This window comes from Lissotriton vulgaris, chromosome 1_1 (assembly GCF_964263255.1).
Source record: "Lissotriton vulgaris chromosome 1_1, aLisVul1.2, whole genome shotgun sequence".
NCBI classification, from domain to species: domain Eukaryota; kingdom Metazoa; phylum Chordata; class Amphibia; order Caudata; family Salamandridae; genus Lissotriton; species Lissotriton vulgaris.
In genome coordinates this window covers 1,455,754,487-1,455,766,704 of record NC_141685.1, presented here as the reverse complement: position 1 = coordinate 1,455,766,704, position 12,218 = coordinate 1,455,754,487, and the positions used below count along the sequence as shown (strand labels likewise).

Here is a 12,218-nt window from a genome sequence, read left to right as displayed (position 1 = left end):
GGTGTCAGAGAAACCTTATTTCTCACACAGCAACACCAGCTTCCAGGCAGCAACTGCCATCCAGTAACCCAGCACCAACCTTCCAATACCCCAAGATTCTTCCCTAAGCCCATAACAATCATAAAACTCAACATTAGGGAAATATTAATAAATATTTGGGATCTTACTGAGGTGGGCAAAACCCTCGGTAGTGGAGCTGGTGGTTGGCACTGGCTGACCAGCTACTCCCAGACCTGGTTCCTGAATGTCCCTCTTCTTGCTCGTGGGAGCTGATGTAAGAAATGAAGAAGATACAAAAAATTAGTGTTTCAGTTAATCTCCCCAAATTTTCTATGACAAGCAAACCCATTCTCATTGTAATTCTGTAAAACAGGTCACCTAAAGTACTAGGTTTGAGTCTATCTACTATTGTAGGGTTGCCCATACTAATCCTGAAATTCCTGTTCCAAATGTCCTTAACAAAAACTAACATTTGGAACTAATGCATTGCAGTGAATCCTCTTTGATTCTTTGTCCATGTCTCAACCCCCTTCATGGACCAACTCAATCTTCCTTTTTTGCAATGCATAAATGCATATTACACATCTCTGTGAAATAACTAAGAACTGTACAAGCTACATAAACGAAGTCAGAGAGAATGCACTGATTCATTATAAAGACAGGAGAACAGTAAACTAAATATAACTTACCTCTAAGTTTTAGCAGCATGCTATACAGAATTTTTGTTTTTAGCATTGTAGAGTGCAAACCTAACAAATAAATTATTAATACTCATGGAGCCACAGAATCTTGACACCTAGCAGGTCGTGCAGGTCCTGTTCATGGTCCAGGATATCTGACCAGTGGTGGTTCAGCTGCTGGACAGTGTGCCGAACCTGCCTGGTGCGTTGCACGCACCAGCGCTCCCCCCCGCAGCACTGCTGACTCTACTGCAGGGGGTATCCACTACCGGGTCTGCCACCTGCTTCCACCATGGAAGGGAGGTGGCACTGCTCAAAAACAGGGCTGCCACCTCCTCCTAATCAACAATCTCCCAGGGATGAACACCTGGACAGCGGTGCCAGCCGCAAGGTAGCTGCCCTGAATCTGCCATGAAGCTGATGGGTTTGGAAAAGAAAGGAAAGGAATGGAAAGGAAAGAAGAGGAAATAAGGAAGTACGGGGAAATAAACAAAAAGTGACTAATAACACAAATGTATTTTCCCAAGTACGTAAATTGCACAAACACAAAGGCACACACTAATCTAAAGATAAAAATGAGGGGTAAAGTAGTTTTAAAGGGAGAAGTTTACACAGATGAAAGAGAGATTACATTTTAGTCCCTGCACCATAACAGAGAGCAGAAAAACAAAATGGCTGCACCCATGTGAACCTCGTGGTGACGTTCACATGTGATTAGGAATGCGAGAACGCACATGATACCCGCATGGTGCCATTCATGTGCAATTTGGTTGTAAGCACACACACCTCATTTCCACTGCAATGCAAATGGGCATGTTGGCAAACTCGACCCAGCAGCATAACTACTCATAGCTCAGATTATTTTTTTTGCTACTTTGCAGAGTTTCACATTGCCCATATATAAGCTTTTATTTCAAAGTTCTTATTTGGTATCACTGTCCTCAGTTCAACATGAAATGGTTGTTCAAGCCTTCATACATTTATCGCAATTCTTCATCATTAGTTCTGACAAAAAACAGCCAGTTCTTCATAATTAGTTTTGACAAAAACAACCAACACGTGTTTCGCGAAGGGAAAGCTTCTTCAAGGCTGTAGTCAATATGGAGTGGCTCATACAATAATATTCAGGTTCCAAAGTTCCCCTGTCTCTTTTGTACATCAAAATTGTCTTCAATACAACTCTTACATTGTCTTTACTTGGCTTTAGCCATCTTTAATATGGATATGCGAGATCTGAAGAAGCATACCCTTTGCAGGACTGAGATCGAATTGAGATTCAGCGTTGGGCAAAGTGTCTATTTTCCCTCTTCTGAAAAAAAAAATATACATACACTTAGAACAATAAGGACTAAGATTGCTTATTTGTGGACTACCATTTTTTCTGAGTTTCATGAGAAATATATTTGATGATGTTTCTCATTGGCTGCTAATAAATTAAAGCAAAGAGAAAAAGGATTATCTTTGCTTCTGGACTGACACGTAATTATTACACTTAAGTGGCAAATGTTGTTTGCAAATTTTGTACAGGGGATTCTCCACAGATTTGAGGTAAACCAGATGTTGCCAAGTTCAATAAGAGCAATTTCAGGCATGAATAATTTTCCAGAGGCCTCAAAATAGATAAGAACAGTTTACAAGTGCTCCACTTCATGTATAGTAACTCTCCACAAATGAAGTAATAAGTATGTTCAGTCTCTACATTCTAAGTAATGTTAATTTATAATCATATTCCATCAACATGACGCCAATATTTACAGGTGCAGTCCTGTTGTGGGGCAGCAGAGCATGAGAATAAATATTTTGTGCTTCTCTTATAAAAAATTGGGGTGAACGGCTTTTGGGGTGAACAAACAGGCCCACAGGATTTCCCGATCTCAGGATCTGCAAAAGAGATGGCAAAAACAGCAGTTTTGTAAAAAGCCTGCTCTTTTTACAAAAAGTGCAGGCGAAATTTAGAAGAATGAACCATCCTTGTATTGATCCATTGGCCTCCTTGCCATTAGGCCAATGGAAGGATGGTCTCAAAGGAGACCTGCTGTACATTCGTCATTCTTGGAGGGTGGACCACGACTACTAGAGGGAAGCCTACTGCACCTTGGAGACCAAGGGGACACCAACAGGTGGGTTGTTCCTGTCCCTGCCTCCTGCACTAATGTAGTCTTGGGCCCACCATCCTCAGGGCATGTGATGGGTGCGTGGGGCATTTATTTTCATCAAGTTTACTGACTGCAATTTCATTCATTTCATTGTGTGTGGCGGGGCTGAAATTTGATTAAACATATACCCCCCTGGGCCTGCTGCCCACGGGACAGCCAAATGGGCACTCATTTTTAACGAGTTTGGGCAAAATTAAGTGCCACAAAAATGCTGCAAAATTAACTTTTCTGTGCCACTAAATTTCCATATTTGTGCTGAAAATTTTGCTATTCCATGCTGCCATATTGTGGGGGGTCTGACTGATGTGAGTAAAACAATTTAATGCATGTGAGAGAGGGGCCAACAAAGATTGTCACACTGGGTGCCACTAGCACTAAAACTGGCCACATTACGCATACCAGTTGATCATGCATATGTTATCCAGGAGACCAAAGGAAATACCACCTCTTCTGAATAATTATTTTTGAAAGTATGTTAACTTGCTGCACTTTCTTTGAATGCCACAAAAACACTTTTGACATACCTCAACATATCATTTGGTTAAAACTCTCACCACACTAGTCTGCAGACCATATCTTTTAATTAGAATTGGTTAAGCTAAAACATATTTTCTTTTTTTTCAAAACATGTTGGGGCCCATTAGGATCTCGGACGGATCACCACCGCCCACATGGCGGTGGTGTTCCGTCCAAGATCCATCCCCGCCTGCCACCTATTTTCCCCCGCCATATTAATATGGCAGGGGGACCGCGGGAGACTGAAAGACCAGCCAACGCTTTTCCACCCGGTCAACAAGTCAACAGGGCGGACAAGAGTTTAATACGGTGGCAGTGTCTGTTAGACACCGCCAGCCATATTACCATGGGGTCGGAAACATGCCTGTCTGTGGCGGAAAGGCATGTGGGAATTGCTTGTGAGGGACCATTGCGGGCCCCCAGGGTCTCTGGGGGGTGTTGGGTGCCCATGGGGTGTACCTATGGTACCACCCTGCAGTTCCATGCACAACATGGCAGGCGCCGCGCGGTGCCTGCCATGTTGTTAATGGAAGTGCACGACATGCCTTCCTGGCATTGTGGCGGACGGTGCCAAGTGCACCGCCCTCCATATTGTCAGGAATGCAGGATGTGCCCGTCACTGTAGCGGGCACATCCTAATGGCCCCAGCGATACCCCCGCCCTTATGGCGGGCGGTCCCATTTCACGATAGGATGGCGGATGCATCCCGCCATCCTAATGACCCCCTTTATATTTAAAAAAAATACATTCTGCATTTTTAAAGTCTGTGCAAGATATGCCTCCCATCGGTGTATTTCGGGATAGACATCCATCTTTCTAACAGGTTTCAAAGGTGGAGCATTCAATTTTAAAAAGAGAAGCTGTGAAGAGAAATAAGAGAAAGAGGAGTGAGCCATGAGCCTTACTGGGGGTGTGCAACTGGTCTGCTTCAATCATTGGGGATTCAAGATCTACTGCTGGGACTAGACTTTATACTCTTTACCTGTTCATCTGTACTGTATATTTGTAGAGGATGTCCAAGTGCTTCATATAACACTTAACTTTGCCTTTTTGTAAGCACTGTCTGTAGAAGTGTCACTTTAACCAAATTGAAAAGTACTCAGTATTCCTGCCTCAGAAGGATGCTTTAGTTTTGCCTTTATTAGAACACTTCACCTGCAAGTCACAGCTGATGTCATCAGCAGTCACAACTCATTTAGCACTCCTGCAGGAGCGCATCACTAGTAAAAGAGCCAATGTACCCTTGGAGCCTTCGCTGGACTGTTGGCACATCCTCTACACTCACTTCTGCTTATGTCCTAGTTCAGCAGTGAACTAAACTAAGCTTACCCTTCCACAAACTTTGGAGCACGCTAGACTGTTTATAAAACATATAATACATTCAATGAGTACTGTCACTTCTAAGAAGTCACTTTAAAGGGACTTTTATTAGGACTACAAGAGCACTCCTAAACATATTGGAAATAATTGCATGGGGCAATACCTGCATTTCTAATAAGGCTTTTAATAATGGGAGATGCTTGGTGTCCTCTTCCCATCCCAAGCAGTAAAGAACATTCAAGCTTCCTGCCTCTCCTTCCTCTCTCTCCAGCCTACCAAAGCAAGAAAACAGCCAGAGACATTTTTAAGAAATGAGCTATGTGGTAAATGGAAAAGGCCCCTACCGTCCAAGATCCATTCTCGTAAAACTATCTCTCACTCTCTTTTTCTCACCTCTGACTCTAAAAAAATATCTCTCCTTCCCTATGGCTTTCTCTGACTGTGTCCCTCTTTCTCTCTGAAGGCCAACGCAGTGCATGGCAAGGGTGCAAGTAATAGTTACTTTAGAGTAAACTTCAGTGATTTCATATGGTATGTTTTATGTGACATTGTCATTTAATATTAAAATCACTTTAACCTTTGTTTTTTCCAGTGACCTTCTAAGGTTTTGTTAATGTAAAGTTAGATATTCTTACAATTCCTAACTATAATGTCACTTTAACCTTTTTCAGTGAATTTGTAAGGTTTTTGTTATGTGAAGTAAGATGTCCATCATATTGCAAGGCGGGAGTGGCACTGGGTCTGGCCTGGCATTGTCCATAGTGCTGCCCCATCCAAACTTGCTGTGCCTAACCCCCTCCTCCTCAATCTCATTGATATAAGTCCATACTCCTTCCACCACGTCCTACCCTGTGTGGCCGAATGTCTGATAAAATATCAACAGACAAAAAATCGACCTACAAAAATATCGACACAGAAATATCGACGTCATGAATATCGAAGTCTTATCTACATAAAGGTAAGTATAAAAATATTGGAAAAAGATATTGTTGTAAAAAATATCAATGGCAAAAATATAGTTCTTTTAAATGTTGTAATAATAATGTAAAACTAAGTAAAAAACGAAATAGAATTTACAAAATTATAGATATGAACATTAAAACATTTAAAAAATAATAACTAATACATATAATTTTAAAATTAATTAAACATCTACATATAAATGAATATATATACTTAATCCACATATTGCACCAGTTGGGAAAGAGTTGGATAGCGTAGGGGTAAAAATTACTATTCCCACTTCAATGAGTGCAACAGTAGGGAAAGCGCTGGATAGCGTAGGGGTAAAAATTACTATTTCCACTCCAGTGAGTGCAACAGTAGGGAAAGTGTTGGACAGTGTAGGGGTAAAAATTACTATTCCCACTCCAGTGAGTGCAACAGTAGGGAAAGCGTTGGATAGCTTAGGGGTAAAAATTACTATTCCCACTCAGTGAGTGCAACAGTAAGGAAAGCGCTGGATAGCGTAGGGGTAAAAATTACTATTCCCACGCCAGTGAGTGCAACAGTAGGGAAAGTGTTGGACAGCGTAGGGGTAAAAATGACTATTCCCACACAAGTGAGTGCAACAGTAGGGAAAGTGCTGGACAGCATAGGGGTAAAAATGACTATTCCCACTCCAATGAGTGCAACAGTAGAGAAAGCGCTGGATAGAGTAGGGGGAAAACTTACTATTCCCACTCCAGTGAGTGAAACAGTAGGGAAAGCGTTGGATAGCGTAGGGGTAAAAATTACTATGCCCACTTCAGTGAGTGCAACAGTAGGGAAAGCATTGGATAGCGTAGGGGTAAAAATTACTTTTCTCACTCCAGTGAGTGCAACAGTAGAGAAAGCGCTGGATAGCGTAGAGGTAAAAAATACTATTCCCACTCCAGTGAGTGCAACAGTAGGGAAAGCGCTGGATAGCGTAGCGGTAAAAATTACTATTCCCACTCCAGAGAGTGCAACAGTAGGGAAAGCGCTGGATAGTGTAGAGGTAAAAATTAATATTCCCACTCAAGTGAGTGCAACAGTAGGGAAATCGCTGGATAGCGTAGGGGTAAATTAATATACTTATCAATTAAATATTTTTTATTTAAAAAATAACATTAATATTTACTTTACAAAAAATGTATTATAAATACCAATAAATGTATATTAATATTTACTTAAATATCAATATTTTACATCCCAATAACAATTAATCATACATGAATATACTGATAAATAACTAATTAATAAATAATAAATATTAATTACCAATTAATAATTCATCACAAAGTAATAATTAATTAACCATAAATCAATTACAATACTGAAAAATAATAATTATCAATCCATTAATTCTAATTAATATATTTAACTGAATAATATAAATCATTACCAATTAATAAGGAATTAACAACTGATTAATAATAAATACCAATAAATAAAAACAATCTCATTTAATTTAATATAATTATTTCCCACCCTATTCCCCTATAAACCCACAACCCACCACACATACAAAATCACATAATTAATGTAATTATCAATTAATCACTTAATAAAAAATAATCACCAATTAATCATTCATTAACAAAACATTAATTACCAATAACGATAAATATTAATAATTAATTATTTATTTTGTTTTAATATAATGCACGTATTAATAAAAATGAATTGCAAATTAATAATTAACAATTAATTAATCATCAACACCAATTAATACAAACATATTAATTAATTAATTAGAATTACATTACTTCCCACCCTATTCCCCTATAAACCCACAACGTGCTCTGATACTAAAACACAGAATTTACTTTAACAAAATTAATAATTTCTTAACATTTATTTTAAAATTTATAAAAATACATTAAAAAATGTTTAACATACATATAAAATACTACTAAAATACATAACACTAAAAAAATATTATTAACAACAATATTTTTGCTTACGATATTACTTACTTCGATATTTAAAAAATCGATATTACTTACCTTGGAATCGATATTGTGGTCAACGATATTCTTGACTCCGATATTCTGTCACTACGATATTAAAAAGTCGATAATAATGTAGGTCGATATTTCATATTCAATATTTTGACTGCCCACCGTGTGGCCATTGTTTTGCCACTGCCCTTCCCGCCTGCATTGTACAATTAACTTGCTGCCCCTACTCACTGCCTCCCTTCACTCTATTGTTCGAGTTCATGCCCCAGCCCCCTCTCTCCAGCCCTACATGGTCCAGATGTTTCCTCACTGTCCGATGTCTGCTGTTTTCTCTACGGTATGTGTTGTGTACCATTCCATGCCCTAATTATTTTTTCAGTATGTTTGACATTTTAGCAGTGGAATTGCTGAGTTTAGCTGCAAACACAAGAACACAGGAAAATGTCTTTTGCAACTACAAAATCCAAAGTTCCAAAACAATGATCAATATTGGATTTGTTCACTAAAAATGGAGTACCGAAAACCCTCTACTGAAGGCAGGATAACACAAGAGTTGTCTAATGCTGCTTTGTTTAGCAGTGAAGGCATATGCTCACATTCTTATGAAATCCCTGAAAAATCATCTGCTGCCATTTCAACTGCTTCTCCCTGTGCTGATGATGGTTCTGCCTTTGTTGACCTTACTGATATTTCTTCTCATGCTGACAGTGCTAAGTATTCATTTCACTCTGCAGTTGAAGATACATTTTCTTATGTTGGCAGCTTAGTTGACAGTGCTTCCCTGGCTGGCCTTTCTGATGTTCATCATCCTGTAATGACAATACAGCCAGCTCTTTTTGAGGAGTGACATAATAGAGGCACATCAAATCAAAGAAACTAGCAAGGCACCAACATCAAAATCCCACCTAGCAAGTGAATTTTTAGCAGAAGACTTGTCACTGAATCATTATAGCAACCCAGTGCTACCAAAACATCAAACATTCCACTTAACTGCATGCCGTATATTTAATGAAGATTACAAAACCCATCCTTGGGTAGACCTTAAAGATGCTGTTTATTGTATTGCATGCAGGAATTTTAGTGCTGGCTCTGTGGGAGGAGGAGGACGTGAACCTGGAAATGTTGCATTCGTTGATATTGGCTTCAGGATGTGGAAAAAAGTTCTCTGTTGTTGCTTGAACCAACTTCAATAGATTACAGTAGCCTATAAACCATCAGCAGTCATTTTCTTCAATGATAGTAAGAGTAGCGGAGCAGGAAATTGAGAAGAATATAGAACATGTAGAGCAGTGCTAATGGTAGTGTCTTTCTTGGGTCGTCAAGGGCTTGCATTCTGTGCCGTGGATGTAAGTGTGTATTCTCAAAGTAGAGGAAATTTCGCTGACTCGTTAGAGATGATTTTTGATAAAGATGATAGATTAAAAGAAGGTATGGGCCCTTTACCTCTCTTGATTATCCAAATGACATGATATATGTGTTCGCAGCCCTTGACAATGAACCTATTGTCAAAAAAGTGACTACATATTTTGTGATGCTATTTGATGAAACCAAATGTATCTCACATAAAGAACAGCTGAGTTTTATTATCCTCTTTTTCGATGGTGATGGAAATGTTCAGGAGAATGTACTAGGCTTTTACCATGTGGAGAAGTTAGATGCCTCCAGCCTTGCTGCAGCCATTGTTAAAGCAGTACAGAAAACTGGACTTGACTTGTAGTGTAGTTCCTATATTCCCAATAGGCTCTGCGAATTGGAATAATAGATCCTGTAGATTAGCCGTAGGACTGAGGTCGACTAGGTCTCTATCGAACATACTAGACTTAGTTGTGTGTGCCAGCTAGCTCAGAGGTCACTAGAAACTTTCTCGAATTCACAAGAAGGGATTAGTCTCTGACAACCACGTAAACATGACAACTTTGTTTCCCTATTTGAAACAATAGATAGATATTTCACTCAGTCAATCGTGCATGCTTCGTTTCACTAGAGGTGCAGAGAAAGTAGAAAGATGGGCGTTTCAATAAAAGTATTTATTGAACAGTCTTCTTTCTCAAGCATAAGAAATGAACTGCTATAATAGTAAAACTGTTTGTAAAATATAATGTGTACAGTCTAAATAGTAGAACAAAATAATACTGTAAGAGCATTGTATGGTTCCTAAACCATATATAAATAGTCACATAAATAACAGAGGCTAAAAGTACTCAACTGGTGCTTCTAAAATACGCCTACCCCGGTGTACCTAACCTAAGCTTAGTACGAGGAAGGAAGTAAGTGAGGTGTAGCATAAAGGCAGCATTCTTTTGCCCAGAATCTGCCCAAGATTTCTCTAACGGACTAATCAGCTCCTTACCTTAGTTTAGAATGGATAAGGCTGGTCTCAGGACTTGATTTCCCAACAACCCGCAAGGGTAGCTTGGAAACACTGGAGCTGGATTTCTCAGCAGGAGAAAAGACAGCGCTCTCCCAGTGTGTCTGCTGGAGGGTCAGCTTCCTTCGGCACTTGCTGTAGTAGGGCGCGTCGATCAAGTAGATAATTGAACTGCTCCAAACCACTGTGTGTTTGCTTGGGCGAGTGTGGGCATATTTATACCTTGAAGGTGCCGAGTTTGACATACAGTTGAACATAATAACGTCAACAAAGAGTCTTAGTTCTTTGAAAACTCCATGAGTTCTTGGATAAATCAATGCTCAAGCAAGGGGAAGTCCCTAACTGCTGAAGGAGGGTTGTTCCAAGAAGTCGTTGTGGATTTTCGGAACTAGTGGAAGTAGCCCTGCCGTATTTGGACTGCATGTGCTATGCCTAATATGGTTATGATTTCTATGCCTATATAAGGATCTGGTGATTTATACCTATATAAGGGCATGAATCGGGAAACTTGCAATAGGGTCCTAAAATGATACATAACAGACTGGAAAAAATGTGTTGCACTGTGCCATGATGGATAATCAATTATGAGTGACTGTTTTATTGGTGCCGTAGCAAAAATAAGAGCGATCACATTACAAGCAATTTATAAATACTGCCATGCCCATCTCCTAACCCTTGCTGTAGTGCAAACAGTGACTAACATACAACCAGTAACGCATTTCTTTTCAACATTGGAAGTGTTTATTCTTTCACAAAGTTCACCAAGGCATGAATTCTTTGTGACAGCTCAGAAATAGAATAATCTGTATGTAACGGAGCTAGAAAGACTCTTAGCTATAGAGTGGTTTTCCTGGTACTCCTGTGTTAGAAAAGTACAGCAGCAATTTGAGTCTATTATGGTTATTCTTTGTGTGATAGAATCACAACAACCTAACAAGGAGGCTAGTTCAGAAGCCAAAGGACTTCTTAAGAATATTGAAAACTTTGGTTTCTTGCTAACATTGCAGTGTATGGAACACGCTCCTGGAAAGATTCACAGTCTAGCCAAAGTACTACAGAGCAAAGTCCTTGACTTGCTGAAAGCATGTGATATAATTAAGTCAACAAGAATTGATTTAGTGAAACTCTGTCAAGATAGTTAGTGGACCAAATTGTTAAGTCAGGCTTAGGATTTAGCAGAGAAGTGTAGAATTGAGATTTAAGAAACATCCAATCAAAGGGTTCTTCCTTTGAGACACCATAAATTGAGTAACAAACTGAATGATTATTTTCTCAGTACCTCTGTAGAGAAAGGATCCAGCCATTTGGATGTCTCAGAATTCCAAACTCCACTGTCTAAGCGATTAAAGCATGAAGTTTATTTCTCTACTTTGGATAGATTTGTAAATGAGTTTGATGATCTATGTACCAACACCATGGCCTCTTTTCTGCTGTCAGAACGTTCAATTTAACCCCTTGGCTGCTGGGGTAATTTTCCTGCTGTGCTGGGGGGTGGAGGGGGGGTCACGCTCAGCGCCCCGGTGCTCATGACGAGCTCAGCTCGTCATGAGCTACAGTGCTCCTGTGCTCATGACGAGCTGAGCTCGTCATGGCCACACCAGTTTCTTTAGAACATTCACACAGCAGGGGAATTATCCCAGCGTGCAAGCGTTCTAATCGCCATGATGAGCTCATCTTGTCATCAGCACACAAGCACCGTGGCTGATGACGAGCTCAGCTCGTCATCAGCATGGGAGGGGTTAAAAGCTGCACATTTTTCAGACTTTCCTCTGCACTAATTACTGTTGACAAATATCCAGAGGCTGCAGTAGACCAAAGTCTTCTATAATCCGAACTGGAAACTGTAAAATCATATTTTTCAGACAAGAATGTACCATGTATTTACTATCGGGCAGTATCTCATGTACCAATCAGGAGTATTTACTCAGGTTATGGATCTTTTACATTTAGTTCTTACAGTACCTAAAACTACTGCTACAAATGAGAGATTATTCTCCTGTATGGAAAAGGTACACAATTATTTGCACAATAAATGTAGAGGCAAGAAGAGACTCAGTAACTTGATGACAGTGGCTTGTGAACCAAATGAGGTTAAGCAGCTAAATTTGAATGAAGCCATTGACAGTTTTGATGGCATGCACTACTTGAGGTATCCTCTTTAAAAATTACCTGGTCCTTTTCCTTATGTAGAGAAGCAGCCTCAGAGAAGCAGAGAAGCGGCCACTAACCAGTCAAACAACAGTTACTCCTCAAT

The 12,218-nt window shown here is 39.7% G+C and overlaps 1 pseudogene; it reads left to right on the top strand.

Annotated features, from left to right (window-relative positions):
* Positions 1–8,104: 8,104 nt before the first annotated feature.
* LOC147750669 (uncharacterized) lies at positions 8,105–11,415 on the top strand (annotated as a pseudogene).
* The last annotated feature ends 803 nt before the right edge of the window (positions 11,416–12,218 follow it).